General features: G+C 40.3%; 1 pseudogene; it reads left to right on the forward strand.

Moving 5' to 3' along the window:
* Window positions 1–2,529: 2,529 nt before the first annotated feature.
* LOC118974396 (T-complex protein 1 subunit eta-like) lies at window positions 2,530–4,207 on the forward strand (annotated as a pseudogene).
* Window positions 4,208–5,614: the final 1,407 nt, after the last annotated feature.

Below are 5,614 nucleotides of genomic sequence, written 5' to 3' on the forward strand. Positions count from 1 at the left end.
TCTCACTTAACCTCTCAGGATATTTATTCCACAATTTTGTTACTTCAGGTTATATTTGAAGAACTTTTGATATTAAAGTTGGAACTCTTCTCATATTAATTTCAAATACAATTGGTTTAGTGCACTTTACAGTGCTTTTTCTTCACATTGTATAGACTCCCATTTAGTTAGAAATGTATAAACCTTTTGAACTAAGAGGATCTTTTTCACGTGTTATGAGAATAAATATTAAGTTCTGAAAGTTAGAAAAAGCTGTGGGAAGAATTTGAGATTTATAAATTGGAAAACCCATTCGGACCATCAGATGTACAATTAGATATATGGAGGAATACTGATGGCACACGTGCCCTTTGGAGGCTGGTAGATACTGAGGTGTGCTGTTCAGAGTCCTCCTGATCTGAGGCGCTGACAGCTCACACGCAGCCCCTCCCCGTGACTGTTCCTCCACGAAGGGAAGCTGCCTCAGCCACGCTGGCGTGCACGCTCTCTCGCTCTCTCGGGGGCAGCCCGCATGCTAACGCTGCTGTTCGCAGGGCCCAGGCCTCCGGTGTCAGAAACGACAGATCTGAGAGGTGCTGCAGCTCCAGAGCTCCCTGAATGAGAGACTGTGGCCTCTGCTGTTACTGCCCAGTCCTGCTCCCCTTTCCTCACAGGGGTGTTTTTCCTCAGAACACATTTATTATACCTCCTGGCTGCAAATTCAGCATTCGGTATACATCCAACACCAATTTTGAGAGAAGCTGTGACAAATAATTCAGGCACAACTCAAAGCACTTATATCTTCCTTCAATCCCATTGTATCCCCAAACTTCTGTTTAAAGAAAAAGTGAATTAAGAGGATGAAAAAATTTACACCAGTGGAAAATGGAGGAAAATGGAAATAATTGAGAATAATCATGTAAAGTAGTTAATTTTTATGGGAAAAATATATCCCAAGCTCTACATCAGTATTTTTTTCTGCCTCCCTTTCTCTCTCTGAAATATTAAAAAAGATTTAGATTCATCTCACCACAAGAGTAACCTGATAAAACCTAATGTATTTTTTTCTGGTGGTTTGGTCTACTAATTTGCAGCTTCTTACTTTCAGAGTTCTCTATGATTTAAAAACAAATTCAGTTTCTATATTGGGAAACCGATATCGCTATTGTCTGTAAGCTAATAAGAATTCTAAAATGGCATGATGAAGATAGTAAAGTAAATGCTTATTTATACTTTAAGAAGGATAAACAGTGTCCTTGATCTTTAGAAAATTTTAGCTGAGTTGGTAGACGCTGTGTTCCCAGGACAGATAGAACTATATTAAGTTTCAACTGCCCCATTTCTTTGCTCTGTGTTTTTGGGAAAGTCAGAAATTCACCTTTCTCCAATGAGAATAATAAAATACTCATATCAGAGGATACTTAGAATTAAATATGATTTTGTGTGCAAAATGTTTAATACAGAGTTTGTGTAGTAAATTAGCAGTTCACCACCTGATACTTATTTTTGAGCCACTTCCAATAATTGAAATCTATCTTAACACTGAAATCTAATATTTTTTCAAAAAACCTAGTTTATTTTAATCATTGGAAAATTAGGATATTTAAATATATCCATATAATGCATATGTTATGTTTTAATAACCAACTTTACATATATAAGTATTATAAATAGTATTTTTATTTTATTTATTTATTTATTTATTTATTTTTACAGAGAGGAAGAGAAAGAGGGAGAGAGACATCAATGAGTGGTTGCCTCTCAGATGCCCTCTACTGAGAACCTGGCCAGCAACCCAGGCACGTGCCCTAGACAAGGAATCAAACCAGTGACCCTTTGGTTCACAGGCTGGCACTCAATCCACTGAGTCACACCAGCCAGGGATAAGTAGTGCTTTTAAACCCCTTTTTTTCTCCACAGACTCGTGTAAAGCTTATTATTATGATAAAATATATAACTTCGTGCTTCTCTCTAAGTATTGTGTGGCAGTAGATAGAATTTAAGTACTGTGATATTCTTTAGAACTGATTTTCAAATGCCATATTATCATTTTGATCTCTCAAGACATTTTAAGAGGGAGGTTCATATATAAAATACAAATGTATTATGATTGAGTGGCAGGTGTACAAAGCCTCATTTACAAAACAAAAATATGTTCTTCTTCTGTATCCCAAAGCATAAGAAATACAGATCAGTGTCTCAATTTGGGAGAGAAAAAAAAAAACATGGAATTATACAGTTAAATGAATGTAAAAGAAAGAAAGCTGATGATACTATTGAAGGAATTATTTTAAGAATTCCAAAAAATCAAACACAATAAACGTAGAAGTTAGCGACTATAGAGATCTATAAAATCAAGTAGAAAACAAACACAAAATGGAGAGATCCACAGATTACAAAGTTGATTCTTTGTAAAATTGAATAAAGTCAATACGTTGCATGAATGATCAAAGAAAAAACATGCATTTAAGACACCAGAAATACCAGGAACACATTAAAATAAAAATTTAGGGGTTTGTGGGGTTGCTGAGAAGCCCCGATGTGGAGCTAAGAAGAGGAGTAGCGGACCACAGAATAAGCTTCGAAGGTGATGCCCACACCAGTTTCCCAGTTGAAAGAAGGGACTGATAGTTCCTAAGTTATCTCCCAGCTCGCAATATCAGTGCCTGCCAGGTGACTGCTGGGGCTGTGAGAACCACCCTGGGCCCCCGTGGCATGGACAAGCTCATTGTGGATGGCAGAGGAAAAGCCACAACTTCTAATGATGGAGCCACAGTTCTGAAACTCCTTGATGTTGTCCACCCTGACACAAAGACATCAATGGACATTGCCAAATCCCGAGATGTGGCTGTCAGGGATGGCACCACCTCAGTGACTCAGCTGGACGCAGAATTTCTGAAGCATGCGAAACCCTAGGTGGAGAAAGGTTTGCATCCACAAATCACCATCTGAGCTTTCCGCACTGCCACCCAGTTGGCAGTTAACAAGATCAAAGAGATCGCTGTGGCTGTGAAGAGGGAAGATAAGTGGAGCAGAGGAAGCTGCTGGAAAACTGTGCTGTGACCTCTCTGAGTTCCAAGCTGATTCCCCAGCAGAAAGCCTTCTTCACAAGATGGTGGTGAATTTGGTAATGATGCTCGATGATTTTGTAGCAGCTTAAAATGACTGGGATGGAGAAGGTTCAAGGTGGAGCCCTAAAGGACTACCAGCTGGTAGGTGGTGTTGCATTCAAGGAGACTTTCTCTCATGCAGGGTTTGAAATGCAACCCCAAAAGTTCCATAATCCAAAGATTGCTCTTTTAAATGATGAGCTCGAACGAAAGCTGAGAAAGATAATGCTGAAATGAGAGTCCACGCAGTTGAGGATTATCAAGCAATTGTTGATGCTAAGTAGAACATTTTGTATGACCAGTTAGAGAAAATCCATAATTCTGGAGCCAAAGTCTTCTTATCCAAACTCCTCACTGGGGATGTGGCCACCCAGTACTTTGCTGACAGGAACATGTTCTGTGCTGGCTGAGTGCCATAGGAGGATCTGAAGAGGAGGAGGATGGTCTGGATGGCCTGTGCAGGCTCCACCCAGACCAATATAAAAGCTCTGTCAGAAGATGTGCTGGGCCACTTCCAGGTCTTCAAAGAAGCCCGGTTTGGGGGTGACCGGTACAATTCTTCACAGGCTACCCCAAGACTAAGACTAGCACCATCACCCTCCATGAGCCATCTGTGGAGCAGACAGTGTGTGCGGTCCCTGCCTGATGCCATCACGTTGGTCAGGAGGACCATGGAGAACCATTCAGTGGTGGCTGGTGGTGGGGCCATGGAGATGGAGCTTTCCAAGTACCTGCAGGATTACGCCAGGACCATTCCTGGAAAACAGCAGCTGTTGATTGGAGCAGACACCAAGGCCTTGGAAATGATCCCATGCCCGCTGTATGGGCCAGTACCACAATGCTGGCCTTGATGCCACAAACATCCCCAACATGCTAATCTGTGCTCAGCATGCCCAGGGGGCATGTGGTTTGGAGTAGACATCAACAACAAGGACACTGCTGGCAACTTTGAGGCCTCCGTGTGGGAGTCAGCTATGGTTTGGATCAATGCCCTGACTGCAGCCTCTGAAGCTGCATGTCGTATCATGTCCGTAGGTAAAACCATCAAGAACACTTGCTCAACAGTGGACACTCCCACAGCTGCTGGCGAGGGCCAAGGTCATGGCTGCTTCCACTGAGAGGCACCCCCAGCTTCCCACAACTGGCTGGCAGTCTGGCTGCAGCATGCCCTTAACTCTCCATGTCTTGTCTTGGTTGACTGGTATTACAAGGAAGGTGTAGTGAATGACTCACTTTGTTCTAATTGGGGTTTATTTAAATAATCCTTAAGGCTTTGAAAATAAATAAAAATAAAAATTTGAAAATGATACTAATTCCAAAAATATAAAGACATCAAATACCTGAAAATAAAAACTACTTAAAGTTGTTAGCTCTCTAAAAACAACCCAAAACAAGTAAGCAAACAAATAAAAAAACCCTACAAAACATGTTCGGGAGAAATTAAAGTCTAATTAGTATTACAATATATTCATGGATTTGAAGACAACATTGTAATGATGTTAACTTTTGTCAAATTGATCTACAAATTTAATGTTATTCAAAGCAAATTCCCAGTAGATTGTTTTATGAAAATTGACAACTGATTCTATAATATACATGAAATGTAAACCACCAGTGGTGATCAAAACAATTATGGTACAGGAGGACATAACACCAGATATTCAACTTTTATTAAATTTCTGTGTGAGTAAACAGTAACAACTAGCCTTTGTAGAGATCGATCAATGAAGAAAAATGTAGAATAGAGGAACACCCGCACATAAACAGCCCGCTGATTGTGACATGACAAAAAAAGGGGAAAACTAACAAATTGGATTTTATTAAAATTAAGAAGTTTTCTTTTTTTGGTGAATGTTATTTAAATGTTTTATTTATTTATTTTTAGAGTGGAAGGGGAGGAGAGAGGGAAAGAAATATCAATGTATGGTTGCCTCTAGTGCGTCCCCTGCTGGGAACTGGCCTGCAACCCAGGCATGTGCCCTGACTGGGAATCAAACTGTGATATTCTGGTTCGCAGGTCCGCACTCAATCCACTGAGCTACACCAGCCAGGGTAAGAAATTTTATTTCTTTTTTTAAAAAACATATATTTTATTGATTATACCATTACAATTGTTCTATTCCCCCCTTCATTCCCCTCCACACGCACCCTCCCTCCCCTACCATTCACCCCCCCTTAGTTTATAGCCACGTGTCTCAAATTCTTTAGATTCTATATTTCCCCTACTATTCTTGCCCTCCCCCCTATCTATTTTCTACCTAGTGTCTATGCTATTTTCTGTACATTCTCCCCCCTTCTCCTCCTCCCACTCCCCTGTTGCTAACCCTCCATGTGTTCTTCATTTCTATGGTTCCACTCCTGATCTAGCTGTCCTCTTGGTTTGCTTTTGTTTTAGGTGTGGTTGTTAATAACTGTGAGTTTGCTGTCCTTTCACTGTTCATATTTTTCATCTTCTTTTTCTTATATAAGTCCCTTTAGCATTTCATATAATAAGGGCTTGGTGATGATGAACTCCTTGAACTTGA

Source organism: Sturnira hondurensis, unplaced genomic scaffold, assembly GCF_014824575.4.
Source record: "Sturnira hondurensis isolate 20B ecotype Veracruz unplaced genomic scaffold, ASM1482457v3 Scaffold0019428, whole genome shotgun sequence".
NCBI lineage: Eukaryota > Metazoa > Chordata > Mammalia > Chiroptera > Phyllostomidae > Sturnira > Sturnira hondurensis.